The 16,801-nt window shown below is 42.2% G+C and overlaps 1 pseudogene; it reads left to right on the forward strand.

Moving 5' to 3' along the window:
• The first annotated feature begins 271 nt into the window (after window positions 1–271).
• LOC133722941 ((-)-alpha-pinene synthase-like) lies at window positions 272–3,323 on the forward strand (annotated as a pseudogene).
• Window positions 3,324–16,801: the final 13,478 nt, after the last annotated feature.

Genomic DNA, 16,801 nt, shown 5'->3' on the forward strand with positions numbered 1-16,801 from the left:
CCTTTTTATATTAACTTGTATATATTTTTATTCTTTATTTTATTTTTGTACATAATACTTTTTACTTTATTATTTTAATTCTTTATTTGTTTTTGACAATGACAGGTGTACCCTCAATCCCCGGAATAGAACGATCCCTATTTGCTTATACTACTAACGATGTTTTCAGGGTTAAATTATGCGCTTGCTTTGAGCGTATCAATTTTTGGCGCCGTTGCCGGGGATTGAAAAATCACTTGTTTTTGTTTATAATTGTTGTATATAAACTGTACATGCAACCTATCAAGATGCTGATGGTGATCTGTACAACGTTGCTCTTCGTTTTCGACTACTCAGACGACATGGATATAATGTTTCAGGCGGTAGGTTAAGTAGCCTTTTTTTTTTTTTTTTTGGCAAAGGGTCGGTTAAGTAGTCAAGGTATCGTATAATTCAATTCTTATACGTACATACATATGTCCATTAATTTTAAGCCATATATGTACTTAATTATGCAGATGTATTCAACAAGTTCAAAGAGGCTAATGGTGACTTCAAGGAAAGCTTAGTTACTGATGTTTCTGGTATGCTAAACTTCTATGAGGCAGCCCATCTAATGGTGCATGGAGAAAAATTACTAGAAGAGGCTCTCGTTTTTACCACCACTCATCTCCAGACTGCAACAACTTCAACCGGTCCAAGCTCTCTGCTGAAAGCACAAATAACTGAAGCCCTAGAGAGACCTCTATTAAAAACTGTAGAGAGGTTAGGTGCTCGGCGTTACATGTCAATATACCAAGATGAAGCTTCACACGATGAAGATTTACTGAAACTTGCCAAGTTAGATTTCAATCTTGTTCAGTGTTTACACAAAAAGGAACTCAGTGACATTATAAGGTAATTTTAGGCCACCGATCTTGTAGTTAGTTATATATGTATACAAGATCAATTATAACCCTCTAATATTGTTCTATATATACTAGATGGTATAAGGGACTAGACTTTGCAAGGAGGTTGCCTTTTGCTCGAGATAGGGTCGTGGAGGTGTTCTTTTGGATAACGGAAATATATTTTGAACCCCAATACGTGTTCGGGAGAAACACTCTGACGAAGCTCATGATTAAGTTAGTAACAGTAATGGATGATATATATGATGCATTCGGTACATTCGAAGAACTCGTCATCTTAACTGAAGCAATTGAGAGGTCTGAAATAAACAAACCATTACCTTTTCAATTACTCCTGATTCAATTTTGGCATAATATATATCTTTAACATTATATGCTAACATGAATATGGATAAATTTTAAACAACTTTCAGATGGGATGCTAGTTGCATGGATCAACTGCCAGACTATATGCAACCATTTTATCTAACACTTCTGGATGTTGTCAATGAAGTTGGGGAGGAATTGATAAAGCAAGGAAGATCATACCAACTTTACTATGTAAAAGAAATTGTATGTCAAAGCATGAAAATTAAGCTGTAGTACTGCTGTCAATATTTATTTATAGTATGGAATATTCACGGTGCATTATCCAATGACACATAAACTAGACCAGCTCCATGCCGTGATAGATTAATTCTATGCAATGGTAGATTTCTACCACTACATGGAGTACATGAAGTTTTTCATTTGTTTAACATATATATGATCGATGCATCGATATATATTTGTCCATGCAGATAAAGAATCAAGCTCGGCTCTATTTTGCTGAGGCCAGATGGTTCCACGAAGGATGCACCCCAAGAATGGATGAGTATATGCGTGTTGCGGCATCTTGTGTCGGTAACACCTTGCTTTCAGTGGTATCTTTAGTAGACATGGGAGACATCATAACAAAAGAGACATTTGAGTGGTTGACCAATGATCCTAAAATTCTTAGAGCTTCGAATATCATATTTAGGCTTATGGATGACATTGCTGGGCACAAGGTATTCCTACGTTAAATGTGAGCTGCAATTGAATGCTATAGTATATATTTTTGGAATTAACATTTGATTTGGTTTTGCAGTTTGAGAAAGAGCGAGGGCATGTTGCTTCTAGTATCGATTGCTACATGAATGAATATATGGTCTCAGAGCAAGACAATTGATGTCTTTAACAAACGAATTGTGGATTCGTGGAAGGATATAAACGAAGAGTTTCTGAGACCCACTGCTGCGCCAATGCCTGTGCTTAATCGTGTTCTTAACCTAACTCGAGTGGTTGATCTCCTTTACAAAAGGGGAGATGCCTTCACGCATGTTGGAAAACTGATGAAAGACACTATTGCTTCACTGTTTATTGATCCAGTGCCACTGTGAATTTGGATATCGATCAGTCATGATTCAATCTCCTAGCCTTTTTTTATTTTATTGAATATATCTTTAAAAATAAGACGATGGACCTCTATCAATTGGTGCTTCAGTGTTCCAAGTATTGGGGTGCTATCCTTTTTTTTTTTTTTTGAAAGAAGGCAGTAGCCAATATATTGATCGAAAGCTAGAATGGCCTTTACATACCCTTCCGCTGTTATCTATAGACAGACAAGAAGATGTGTTAGTACTCACAGTGGTACATAGAACTAAGTCACTCATTTGACATTAAATACATCGAAATAGCATGAATCTTCCATCGGTACTACTCCGGAAGATTCGCTAGAGGCACAAAAGTGCGTAGCTCCCTAAAAAAATTAGGGACTTATTGAAAGTAAAACAATTACTATCCTAGAGCTAGAGTTGGGCTTAGGGCTAAAAAAAACCCCAGCCTAAATAGAAGGCCCAATAGGGCAGCCCCAAAGAGAAGAGGCCCAATCTATGGCCCAGCAAGCTAGGGTTGACCAAACTCAGACCATCCTTCCTCCACGCCTGCAAAAGGCTGTGCAGCGCCGCCCATGAGCCCCGTCCAGAACCAGCCACGCCACGGCCAGCCGCTCCCCGAGTCCCGCCAGCCTCGCCCCAAGCTGCACTGTCAAGCTCCGCCACAAGCCAGCACCGCCTTGAACCCCGAGCTTCTGCCGTGTAGCGCCCAACCCCTAGCCCCACCCGCTGCACTGTCGCCAGACGCCCACGAATCACGCCGCAGCTGGCATGGATCGCTTCGTCCCTGCACATCAAACCACCACGAATGCCCAGAAAAACTGCCCACGCATGCCGTCAAAACCAACCTGCCAATCAACAAATCACAACCATCTTCTCTCCTGACCATTCCCGGGCAATGAAGGCCTATCCGGCAGCAATCACAAAGACAACGTGGCTGAAGCCAGCGCTATCCATGACCGTCGCCGGACAAGGAGCTATCTGGTGGTGTTTGTGCTCTCTCGCGACGCTAGGTCTAGAGAGAGTTTTTTGGGTGCTATCCTTTCATTATTGTTGGGTTTTCTAATTTAATTGTTTGAATGTCGCTCGTAACTTATGTTGTCTATGTTTCAAGCTCAATTTAATAAAGATTTTTATATTTTTTAAAGAAAAATAAAGAATATGTACATATATGTGATAATTTTCATAACATATGTTGTTTATCTAGAGGAAATACCAATTGGATTAGTCTACTCAACTCTTTTTTTATTTTTTTTTATTTTACATTTGTAAAGAGGATCAAAGGTTTTCACTCATACCCCCATGGTGACTCTTTTTTTTTTTTTTTTTTTTTTTTTTTTTTTTTAAAAAAAACCCCACCCCATTCCCACCCTTGATGGGGCTCGAACTCCTGACCTTTTATATATGAGACCAAAGCCTTACCACCCCACCAAACACACACACCCACCCCCATGGTGACTCGAACTCAACTTAAAACATGATAATTGCTTGGAATTATTATTTAAAATTGAATCATTGTTTTAGGGAATCAATATTTGGGAGAGAATTTGTTGTGCTTTCATTGTGTTTGAGCCCAAAAGTATTTTTGGCAAGATCCCTTTAGGGGATTTAGCATAGCGGGCCGATACTTGCGGTCCAAAAATAGGCCTACTTGGGTTTGGGTCACAGCTTCACCTCTTCCAAGATCCATAAGGAAAACGAGCCCTTATTGGAATCAGGTAGTGGAGATTGAATAGGAAACTTCAATCAATAATCCTTCTATGGCAAGGAACAGTCGAAACCCTAGAGTATAAATACCAGGTTTCAAGGACGAAAACAACACAACTCTTCAATCAACTAATCGCACAGATTATCAAAGCCTCTCCGGAGCAAACCTACCTGCAACCTAGTTGTGAACCAGCGAAGCAAGGGTAACGCCCTCGCAACCAAGCGAAGCTAAAGTCACGCTTTAGCAAACCCTGTGCTTTCTCCCAACTTCCCAGTGATTGCTCTGCTTAGTCTACAACACTAAGTATCGATTCGGTGAACGCAAAAGATCACAACCAAAGCTCTTATCCGTAAGACAAAAAGTCCTTTTCCGAAAGGCATAGTAAAGAACCTTGTGACAAGGTTGGTGCTCTCCTCGTCCATGGCGTTTGATTCAGAAACTAGGTCAAGGGACTCCCCGATGACTGCACCCCACGATGCTGGCACGCCTGCGCACACGCTCAAAAGAGACTGTTTGCAATCAGACTGGTTTTGGAGCCAAACATTTTGGCACGCCCAGTGGGACCTGCATAGCGTTTCTTCGTGATTGCAACCATTGGGAAGTCATGTGCAAGGCCTTACCAAAAGTTTACGTTAAATTCCCAAACCACCGGACCTCTAGTTACAGGCCACACTCTCGTGCAGACTGTCGTGGTCTTTCTGAAGAACAGGTGATTCAAAAGTTCTCACTTAACCCACAATCATCCAACATGTCAACTGAGCAGGGAACAAATCAGCCTCCCGCTACTGAGGGCGAAAGTTCGGCTACTATCTCGACGAGCGAAGTAGTCAATGCTCCCGCGACTACTGTGACCGCCACTGCTGGCCAGATAACCGACGCTAGCTAGTTAGAAGCCCTCGTCATCCCGGAGGATGCTAGCATTGATGAGTGACTCCGCATCCTTACGGTCAACAGTGAAAATTATCGGAGACAGTTAGCTGCTTCGATCTCGAGGACGGAAAACCATATGCATGATTTTGATCAGCGAATGAAGCGGAATGCCCAAGAGGCCAAAGAGCATGCACGACATCTTGCTGATGAGGCCAAAGTGCATGCTGATAAGATTGTTGACAACAACCTTGCACAATATCAGGAACTTCTGAATGCTATTAACACAATTAACACCTAAAGCAAGGATACTGCGGCTGACATTGCGGCCATGGGCAAAGATGGTTCCAACCTTGCGCCCCAAGTCGCCATGCAGAGAGCTGAGTTGAACCAGGCTAAAGAAGTGCTGAATAAGGCTTTAGGAGATCCTAATGCTATTCTTGGTTCGCTTGGTCAACCCGCAGGCGCTGGTAAATACATACCACCTTATGCTCGCGAGAAGGCTAACAGCAACACCGCTACACCATCTGCAACCGCTGCTGCTTCGTCAACTAAAAACAAGGATAAATCTATGGTAATTGGAGGCAAAGAGAAGTCTACACCTCTGGCAGCGTAGAAGAGTAAGACTTTGAAAATCGGTGAGGTTACTCCTGATCCTGTTGTGTTTACTCAATACGACAGTGATGGGGCGAAAAATGTGTACGAAGAACTCCCAGGAAACTACTTTGGCATTGATCAGACAGGCAACCCAATCAAGATAACGGCTCTGGTAAAGGATGTCACCACGCTAGCGGTGACTCTTTCGCAACCCACTATCCCCTGGACTATCTGTCTGGAGGAAAGAACGGCAACTTCTAGCCAAGCTATACCCCTGGAAACTGCTCACCAGACAGTGGCGATACCTCCTTCTCCTGGCCCAGAGTATGTCAGACGCAAAGAGGTTGAGGAGATGATTAGGTTGGCTAACCCTAGGGCCCGGATACTGAGAATGCGGCGACTCATCTGGCTAGGCTTAGGGTGCAATGCGACTAGTATTAGAATGATGACATACTCAAGTGCAGGATTTTTGGCACCTCTCTTTCGGGAGTTGCTTTCAGATGGTTTTCTAAACTCCAGCCAGGATTAGTAGCAGATTGGCCTGCAATGGAAAAATTCTTCCGAGAAACTTTCAGGGCTATTGAACCTGAGGTTGACTTGGTTTCTCTCACTTAGATGGCCCAACAGCCCACCGAATCTGCTGTTGCTTATCTTCAACGCTTTCATATTCAGAAAGCTAAGCTGAGTATGGTATTTCTTGAGAAAGAACTGGTTAAGTTGGCAGTCAAAGGCTTGGAGCCACGCCAGCCAAAGAAGCAACATGGCAGCATGATCCAATTAATGGGAAAGCTTATCAAGGAGGTGGGGAGCTTTGAGCATCTCCTCAGAGAAACTGATGCTAGAAAGAATGCGTCCAAGGGTACCTACGTGCCTGGAAAACATCGTACAGTGGCTGCCCTGAGTTATCAGCCGACCACATATGATCCTTATTATCAAGATGAAGAAGTTTTCCAGGATGAAGATGATGAAGAGGAGAATGATGTCTCCGTGTTTGAGCTGACAGGAAGGAAGAACTTAGCCCTCAAGCAGTTGAAAATATTCAAGGATCCTGTCAAGCTCAAATCTGTAGCCTTCACCAAACCTGAGTTCGCAACATACACATCTGATGCCAATAAGGCACATGAGATTTTAGAGGAGATGATAGCCGCGAAGATGGTGAAGACAGATTTTGGACCATTCCCTCGACCAGATCAGCTGAAAGGAAAAAAATACTGCAAATTCCACAACCTGTGGAATCATAACACAACTAACTGTGTGAAGCTGAAGGATCAGATTCAGGTATGGCTCAATAATGGTAGTTTGCAGGTGGAAGCTCCAAAGACCGCGGCAGTGCTAGTAGACCTGAACTCTTTTCCTGACACCGGGGTCAATATGGTCGATGTGAATTGGACCAAAAAGAACCAGCGGAAACCAACCCTGGACCTGACTACAAAGGGTCTAGAAGAAGATAAGGATGAAGTCCCAGCAAAGAGGAAGGCCAAACCTGTCAGCGAGGCTTCGCCAGTGGTCTTGCGATGCAAGGAGGAATGTGGCATCCAAGTCTCCCATGAAGAGGTCGGACAGACATTTCGTTTTGGCTCTTTCCCGCCAATCAAGTGGGCTTTGCCATCGCGAAATTATCAACCCTCTAGTCCAAGAGCAAGGGACAAGACGGAATCACCACCATTCCCAAAGGATTCCAACTTGTTCAAGAAATTGAAGGTGGCCGTAGCCAAACTGAGCCAAGAGGGAAAGGCTAGGGACAAACAAAAAGACATCCTGACCAACCCATACATTCCGCCTTTTTTCACCTCTTCCATCAAGGAAGGCAAGTGGTACACCAGGGAGAAGGGGAAGGCAGTAGAGATCAGCCCTTCCAAAAAGAGGAAGCTGCAGCGCAGGTTTGGAGAGGCCAAGCGAACACTAGAGACTCTGGATCAGGGACTGATCAAGCCTTCGCAACTGGTCAAATCCCCTGAACAATATCAGAGGGAAATGGAGGCACTAGCGGCTAAGCCTTTGGTGGCTCCCCACAGCTTTTAGAAGCAAGTAACTTCGGAGTCAGGGGCTTCTAGGCCCAGTGTTTTCTGCAGGGTCACTAAAGAAAGAATACCACAGCCAGCTAGGAAGGAAAGCTCGCCCACTAGGCGACCACGTATCAGGCGCAGGTTGTTTCGTTAGGAACCTGAGACCAAATCTTCAGTCTTTTAGAGACCGAGGGGCAAAGACAAGCCTTCAGATAGCTTGCAGTGAAAACGTAAGAAAGTTCAAAGCCTAGTGGTCGCGCCCTCTATGCAGGTCCCAGAAGATAAACCAGAGTCGGACCCACCAAGACAAGGCGCCGCGATAACAGAACACGGACAAGAACAAAAGTGTAAGACCTCGGAAATTTGTTATTAATTCCAAAATGTTTCCTAGGATTAATAAAGTGTTCGTTTGTACGATTTCGAGGTTTGAGGGTGGAGTGGAATTATTTTTGGGCGAATAATTATTTGAAGTGCACTTTTTAGGGGGTACGAAGTTTGACTTTTTATACGTTTAGATTATGTGGGAACTTCCTTCACGAAAGTTGTAGAGCGCGTCGATAAGAGTTCGTGGACATGTGGAACGCGGAAATCAGAGTTCGTATGAAGAAGTTATAGCCTTCGGAAAAAGGTTTCCATTTTGGTTAAATAGGAAAAAAATTCGAAAATATCAGAAAAATACCAACTTTCCATTTTCGGAAAGTTTTCTCTCTCCCCGAGCTCGATCGCCCTCTCCCTTCGCCAGCAGATTTCTTCACCGTCCGGCCACCAATCGGCTCGATTCCAAAGGGAATCCTGCTCTCCTCAGTCCCCTCTACACGTCTGTGGTGGTGATTCATCGTGGGAAGCACCGTAGACGACGCTACAAGGCCGAGAAGTTGCACGGTGGAGCTGCAAATCGCCTTAAATCGCCGGCCTTGGTTCTCCCAACTCCGGCCACTATAGCTCGAATTATTTAAGGGCTTTTCTAGCCCAGAGGACGTAGATGCTTCCCTCCAAGCGGCTTGCAACGATTCAACCTGTGGAGCTTGAATTTGAAAGATTGGGAATCTAGGGTTCTTCGAATTTCTGAACTTGCAAGGTAAATTCCGGCCAATTGGCTTTGATTCTGACTTTGTGCTAGTTATGAATGTTTCAATTGGAGTTGAGAAGAAGAACTTTGATGTTGGAAGTTTTGTCAAATTTTGACTTTGGTTTGGTGGCGGTGCAGCCACTGTGGTGGTGGTTTCCGGCGGCTTCCGGCCACCTCAGGGATAGTTTCTGTTCTTGATTTCGATCTACTCGTCAATACGAGCATTTCGATATATAGTTTGTAATTTTTGGAAATTGTATGAGCATGTTATGAATTTTCAAAGTTTAGGGTTTTCGGTTCGATCGATGTTCGATCCGTGAGGATTTGGCCGTCCAATCGACTTGTAGTTTTGATTTGTTGATTTTAGAAGTGTTCCGAAGACGTTGGATGGTCTTGGATGAGGATCCGACTGTTGGATCGTCGTATAATTGTGTTTTGTGAATTGTGTGTTTTGTGTTGTATTGAGTTTGACTTTGATGTGATTAGGTGATTGACGGAATTGTGTGAGCGGAGTATGGATGATTTTGTGCTTGTCTTGGTTTGTGTGAAGACGCAGCAGGATTTAGAGGTGAGTAAATCTCACGGTGTTTCGGTAGATAGATTAGTTATGTTTAATTTAGGGGAAAAAAATACAAACAGTACCTGACCTTTGGCCCATTAGTAACTTTAGTACCTAACAAAAAAAAATATCACTTTGGTACCTGAAGTTCGGACCCCGACCCAACTTTAGTACCTAAAACACTATTAGCCGTTACGACGTTAGTCAACTGTCAAACAATGAGGGGCGTTCTTGTCCTTTCACTAAATTTCTTCTTCTTCCTCTTGCTCTCTTTGTCTTCTTCTTCTTCCTCCCAACTCTCCCATCATCTTCTCCAGACCATTTCCCGAATGAAACCCGATCGGGCATCCCCACCACATCCACATTCCCAAATGAATTCACCACCAGAAAACAACATATGATATTAACAACCGAATAGGTTGGAACAAAACCCAGAAAACAAAATGATGAAACCAAAAAATTTTGAAGTTTATATTGATTTTGTTTTTGATTTTGCATTTTCTTTCCCAATCTTCCAAATAGAAATGGAAAATCCCGATCGGATTTCGGTTAGCAACCTACCTACCTATTTTGCAATTGGAACTCAACCTAGCTCTACTCCGCTCCTTTCTTCCTCTTCAGCACAACCACTGTCACCAAACCATGCTTAACCTCCGCCCTAGCGTCACCGCTCTTACAACCCTCTGGCAGAGGAACCAGGGTTTCGCAGCTGTCGCCAGTCCCGGAGCTTGATGCTAACGGTGTTCTTCTCGACGTCCACGACGACCTTGACGATTTCCTTCCCGAATCCCAGAAAGGCTCTCGTGACGGTGAAGCTGTCGTCGGAGTCTTTGATCTGGACGATGGGGAGGGGGCCTTTGTCGTTGGGATCGTTCCGATCGGCCATGAAGATGTGGTACCTCATGGCGGCAGAGGCGATGGTGGAGATTGACGGCTGTGATGGGTGGTCGTTGTGGAGGAGGTGGTGGGGCAGAAGTGTCGTCGGAGTCTTTGATCTGGACTGTGGGGAGGGGACCTTTGTCGTTGGGATCGTTCCGATCGGCCATGAAGATGTGGTACCTCATGGCAGCAGAGGCGGTGGTGGAGATTGACGGCTGTGATGGGTGGTCGTTGTGGAGGAGGTGGTGGGGCAGAAGTGCCGGCGAGAGGAATGACGGTTTGTGATGGGTGGTCGCTGATAATGGTTAAGGGACGAGAGAGAGAGAGAGGTAATATATATATATATATATATATATATATATATATAATTCATTATATATATATAAATAATGAATTAAATATGAAAGGATGAAATTACCCTTCAATATATGCCACCGTTACTGAGTTAACGGCTCTAGGCACTAAAGTTGGGTCGGGGTCCGAACTTCAGGTACTGATTACAAGCATTTGTATGCACATAATTGCACTCTAAACACGTTAATTAAGTTAATCCTTAAGTCAATTATTATGTAATTAATTCATTTTTATTTATTTTGTAGAGAATAAGCAGAGTCACGGATACCGGAAGAAAATAGGGCGAAATCGGAGCAAATAATTAAGAAATGGAGAAAAGAAGAATTTCTGTTAATTAATTATTCTTCTAATTAACTAATCATTGGATAATGATTAATTAATATAATGATTAATTAATACAATGATTAATTAATAGAAATTTTATCATCAGAGTATCATCTCATCACGTGCAGCATGCAACAATTAAACAATTATTTGTTTAATCAAGTTGAGCCACTCAGAAGATGACAAGTGGCAGCAATACAATTATACATTGTGGGTTAATTATGTGAGAATGGGCTGCAGCGTTTCTTTCTTTTCTTTTCCCCCACGCACGCCAGCTCGGTAGCACGTGCCCATTTCTTGGTGAATAGCAGACCTTATCCTATCTTCTCTTTCTGGGATTCTTGGAGACCAGAGATATATATACTCTCATCTATCCCTTCTATCCCATCACACAGAGAGCTACCAGCGCCGAAACCACAAAAACAGAGGCAGCCCCTTTGGGCTGCTCTCTAGTAGAAAAGAATACTTTGATTTTAGGGTTTTCAATGATATTCTATTCATCCACAAAGGGGTATATATACAAGGACAAGAGAAGTAGTCTAACTCTAATAGGAAACAAATATTCCTATAATTACATGATAACCTACCTAAATAGGAATCATAATTACATACGATTTACAGCGATTCTACACTCCCCCTCAAGTTGGTGCATAGATATCTATCATGCCCAACTTGTCAACTGAGCTGTCGAATATCTTCCTGGACACTCCTTTAGTAAGAACATCAGCTAACTGCTCTTCTGAGTTTACAAATGGAAAACGAATAATCTTTCTGTCAAGATTTTCTTTAATAAAGTGACGGTCAACCTCCACATGATTTGTCCTATCATGCTGAATTGGGTTATGTGCAATCTCAATTGCAGCTTTATTATCACAATGCAAATCCATAGGTTGTTTAAGCTTGTAACCTAGATCTTTCAGGACATTACGAATCCATAACATTTCACAGACTCCATGTGCCATACCTCGAAATTCAGCTTCTGCAATTGACCTGGCAACAACTTTCTGTTTCTTGCTACGCCAAGTGACAAGGTTCCCTCCTACAAAAGTGAAGTACCCAGATGTAGACCGCCTGTCAGTTTTATCACCAGCCCAATCTGCATCTGTGTATCCCACAACTTCCAATTCACCTGTTTTCTCGAACAGTAATCCTTTATCTGGTGCCATCTTCAAATACCTCAAAATCCGAAAAACTGCATCCATATGTTCTTCACTAGAACAATGCATAAACTGACTGACAACACTCACAGCATAAGCAATATCAGGTCTAGTATGTGAAAGATAAATCAACCTTCCTACAAGACGTTGATACCTTCCTTTATCAGTTGGAACTTGATCAGGATAAATGGCAAGTCTATGATTCATCTCAATGGGTGTCTTAATTGGACTGCAGTCCAGCATCCCGGTTTCAGCAAGTAAGTCAAGAACATACTTCCTCTGTGATAGTGAAATTCCCTTCTTAGACCTCGCAACTTCAATACCCAGAAAATACTTCAGTTGTCCTAGATCCTTCATTTCAAACTCCTTTGACAAATACTTTTGTAATTCATTTATCTCTTTCGGATCATCCCCTGTAACAATCATGTCATCAACATACACAATAAGAGCTGTAATCTTACCACTCTTGCGCTTGATGAACAAGGTATGGTCAGAATTGCTCTGTCTGTATCCAAAGGCTTTCATGGACTTTGAAAATCTTCCAAACCAAGCTCTTGGAGACTGTTTTAGGCCATACAAAGACTTCTTCAATTTACACACCTTGCCAACGTCACTTGGGTAATTCTTAACACCTGGGGGCACATCCATGTATACTTCTTCTTCCAAATTCCCATTAAGAAAAGCATTCTTCACATCAAACTGGTGCAATGGCCAATCTTTGTTTGCTGCAAGTGAGATTAGAATCTGGACAGTATTAATCTTTGCCACAGGTGCAAAAGTCTCCTCATAATCAATCCCATAGCGTTGTGTATATCCTTTGGCAACCAACCTCGCCTTGTATCTATTAATAGTTCCATCTGCATTAAGCTTCACAGTAAATACCCAACGACATCCTACAGTCTTCTTTCCAACCGGCATAGGTACTAGCTCCCATGTTGCATTCTTTTGAAGAGCTTCCAATACTTCATTCATCGCCTTTGTCCATTTCGGATCCGTCAATGCATCCTGCACGTTACTAGGAATAGATACAGTAGACAATTGATCAACTACAAGTGCATGTGACCCGGAAATCCTATGGTTAGACATAAAGTTTGCTATAGGGTACTTAGCTTTGGCTTTGATATCTGGTTCATATTGTTTCTTAGAAATTCCCTTGGTAATCCTTTGTGATTTCCTAGGTTCAACACTTTCTAATCCAGAAGACTCATTAAAGTTTAGGGGTACCTGAGGTGGATCATTCTGAGCGGGATCTTCGGTTGGTGATGTAGAAGGGGAGATATCTTGTGTGTGAGCTTCAGATATGTCTGGACATTGATTCAAATTATCCAAACCGGCAGGAAACGATCGATCGTTAGCCTCAAACGATCGATCGTTTGCGGCGTCTGCTTCTGCCTCAGTCCCTGCTTGTTGAAACGATCGATCGTTATCTCCAAACGATCGATCGTTTGTGTCGTCAGCTTCTGTTCCCGGAAACGATCGATCGTTTGTCCCTGGCGATCGATCGTTTTGTCCACTGGAAGTTTCTGTCTCTGAAAACGATCGATCGTTTGTCCCTGGCGATCGATCGTTTTTGGCTGTGTCAGAATTTCGTCCTTCAAATCGCTCCTCCAAATTTTCCAAGTCTTCAAAGACATCAAGATCAATAATAGAACGAGAACGAGGATTCCCTTCACAACCTCTCTCCCCCTGAAGGGAAGACTGAGAAGCTCCCCCTGAGTAGTAAGGCTCGGATTCACGAAAAGCAACATCAAGAGAGACATGTATAGTGCCAGTAAGAGGATCATAACATCGATAACCCTTCTGGAAGTCAGCATAACCAACAAAGATACACTTACGGGCACGGGGATCAAGCTTGCTGCGTTGAGGCTGGGGAATATGAACATAGGCTGTGCACCCAAACACCCGGGGCTCCAAATTAGGCATAGAAGGGATGGTCAAAAGTGTATGAAGCTTCTGATGAGGATTCTGAAACTCAATCACCCGTGAAGGAGTACGGTTGATAAGATATGCTGCTGATTTTACTGCTTCTCCCCAATAGGACCGAGGTACATTCATGCCAAACAAGGACGCACGAACAACCTCCATCAACTGCCTGTTCTTCCGTTCTGCTAAACCATTCTGTTGAGGAGTATAAGAATTGGAGGTTTGATGACGAATTCCATGTGACCGGCAAAACTCAATCATAGGGCCATTCACAAATTCTCCACCATTGTCAGACTGAAACACTCTGATGGATTGTTGATACTGAGTTGCCACCATTTTGTGAAATTCGGTAAACATTCCAAATACATCACTCTTATTCTTCAGTAATGACACCCATGTCATGCGAGTGTAATCATCAATAAACGTTACAAAATATCGAGCTCCAGAAAGAGACGGAATTTTCGCAGGACCCCAGACATCGGAGTGAATCTTCATAAAAGGAACAGGACTTTTATTAAGACTTGGTGAATATGAAATACGGTGACTCTTGGCCAGTTCGCAGATGTCACAGTGGAAATCCAAATCACTAACAACTGAAAACAATTGAGGCTGCAGCTTCTTAAGATAACGAAAGGATAGATGACCTAAACGGCGATGTCATAACCATACAGCTTCCTTCGCATTCTCTACCCCATTAATCTGATTAGCTTGCCCCAAAAGATGCTTATGTTTTTCTCCAGTCTCTGTAAGATCCAGGTAGTATAATTTTCCCCTTCTAACACCATAACCAAGAATCCGCCGAGTCAGAATGTCCTGAAACACATAGAAAGATGGATAGAAGGTCACAATACATGCAAGTGCCAAAATAATTTGACCAACAGATAGGAGATTATAGGCTAGTGATGGAACAACTAGGACAGATTCAAGGGTTAGGGTATCAGATATAACAATAAAGCCTTCTCAGGTGACCGGAGTTGGAGTACCATCAGCAGTAGAGACAATATTTTGAGGGGAACGTCGAAGGTTTTTCACAAGACTAGGGTCATTGGTCATATGATCAGATGCACCTGTATCAATTATCCATGTATTATTCAAAGTAACCTTACCCTTCATACCTGACTGCGCTACATTAGCGGAGGCATTGTCTAGATGCTCTTCCTCTGTAGTAGCAATAGCCGCCTTGCCCGGATTCTTTCGCGGTTTCCTGGTGAAGTCCCACCAATCAGGGTAGCCAATCACTTCATAGCACCGCTCCTTGGTATGACCTAATTCCCCACAAATAATGCACATTTTGTTTGCATATGGATTTGGTTTACCTAGAGAACGGTGTGGAGAAGGTCCTGAGAAGCCTGGAGGAGGACCCTGTTTGCATTGAGCCATAACAGAAAGTTCGGTAGTTACCGAATGCCCCATAGCGTGTTTCTCTGATTGCATTATTGAGGAATGCATGATTTTCGCAGGATTGGATTTTCAAGGGGTTTCAAGATGGATATGAATGTTTTTTTTTTTCAGGTTTGGTTTTTCTAGGGTTTCAAAAATTCAGGGATGGCTTGATTTTAATGGTGGTGGTACGCAGCGGTTTGTGATGTGCTTTGGGATTCAGGATTCAGGATTCAGGATTTAGGATTCAAAGGATGCAGGCAAGTTCAAAGGATTGAACCTGCTCTGATACCAAGTAGAAAAGAATACTTTGATTTTAGGGTTTTCAATGATATTCTATTCATCCACAAAGGGGTATATATACAAGGACAAGAGAAGTAGTCTAACTCTAATAGGAAACAAATATTCCTATAATTACATGATAACCTACCTAAATAGGAATCATAATTACATACGATTTACAGCGATTCTACATCTTTCTCATCCTCTCCTCCTCCCTCTTCATTTTCTTTAGTTTCTTTAGTTTTATTTTGAGAATTTAGAAGGACTCACTCAAGGCTTCAAGGGAATCATCATCAAGAGCACCACACCTCTATTTTGGGTAGTTGGGTGAAGAAATTGCTTGGTTCATACTAGCCCATAGCTAGGAGTGACTAAGCTAACTCTCCCCTCTCTTCCTTATTATCTATTCCATAATTTTATTTGCTATTGATGATGTATTTAACTATGGATAGTGAGTAGTTCAATTTTGGGAGTTAGGGTTGTGAAGCCCTAACTCATCTTGTATAAATATTGATGCTTTAATTTTAATAAATGCAATTTCCATTGTGTATGCTTTAAATCCGAATTTATTGGTTCTTAGAAGCATGTTTTTAGGCTTTGTCACCCTTTGAAATTATGTTGTGGGCAATTGTGATGAATGGATTGATAAATTGACAACTTATTGGTCTTGTTGCATCTAGGATTTAAGTGTGGTAACCATTAGCTAGCTTAATTGTAGCTAAGCTTGCTTGGGTCTCTATTATCTTGCACTCTAGGCCTCTAATTTTGGATATTGCGGCCTTAACTGGCGTAATGCCCAAATTAGAGAGTTGATTGTGGCCCTAACCGGCATAATCGATACACCGAAAGGATAATTGGTTTAGTAACTTTAACCGGTACTAGATACGGGACTTGATACATATAGGAAATGCATGCATTTGTAAAATTGGCATTGATATTTGCAAGATAGTTAGTGTGAATCACCCGACACTCCCATGTTCCCATTAATTTGAAAACCCAAATTTAATTTTCTAGGTCGTTAATTAGTTGTTTAGTTTACTTTTCGGTTGCGTTTAATTTAGTTAATTCACAATTCAAAACTTCCTACAATTTTCGACTCATTTGTGCATATCCACCACTAGGTTCTTAGTTTTGATTAGGCTTTAGTGAAAACTAAAGCCGAGCATTGCTAAGGCTTGGTGCCTTAGAATAACCTTTTTATTTATTTTCTTTTTCTTTTTCCTTTATTTGCTTAGTGACTCTAGTTCCGACTATCCAAGGATTGTGAGTTAGCCACTAATCCCCGTGGTACGATAAACTTTGGGTTCAATACTTCCCTTACTTGACAACGATTCGTACGCTTGCGAGAGTTTATGAGTCAAGTCAGGTACCAAAGTGATATTTTTTTTTTGTCAGGTACTAAAGTTACTAATGGG

The sequence above is a fragment of the Rosa rugosa genome, chromosome 7 (genome assembly GCF_958449725.1).
Source record: "Rosa rugosa chromosome 7, drRosRugo1.1, whole genome shotgun sequence".
NCBI lineage: Eukaryota > Viridiplantae > Streptophyta > Magnoliopsida > Rosales > Rosaceae > Rosa > Rosa rugosa.